The sequence below is a fragment of the Pelobates fuscus genome, chromosome 5 (assembly GCF_036172605.1).
Source record: "Pelobates fuscus isolate aPelFus1 chromosome 5, aPelFus1.pri, whole genome shotgun sequence".
In the NCBI taxonomy this organism is placed as follows: Eukaryota; Metazoa; Chordata; class Amphibia; order Anura; family Pelobatidae; genus Pelobates; species Pelobates fuscus.
In genome coordinates, this window is record NC_086321.1 from 338,544,330 (window position 1) to 338,544,595 (window position 266).

Genomic DNA, 266 nt, shown 5'->3' on the forward strand with positions numbered 1-266 from the left:
CTTTTTTCTCTATTTTTTTTAACCATGAAATGAAAGATGTATGCATACCTTTGCAGTATATATTTTACAGAAATGTATGGAAGGGTGAGTATGTTACTAGTATTTTGTGCATTTTCGGTATATGAAGAAATCTATTGTATCTTTGTAAATATTTATGAATTTTTCTTATTGCGGGGGCTTGTCTGAGCCACCGAGCAAGATGGCAGCTTGAAGTCCGAGCTTCAACTCACCTTCCGCTGGCAAGTGTTTTTTCCATCGGCTACTGC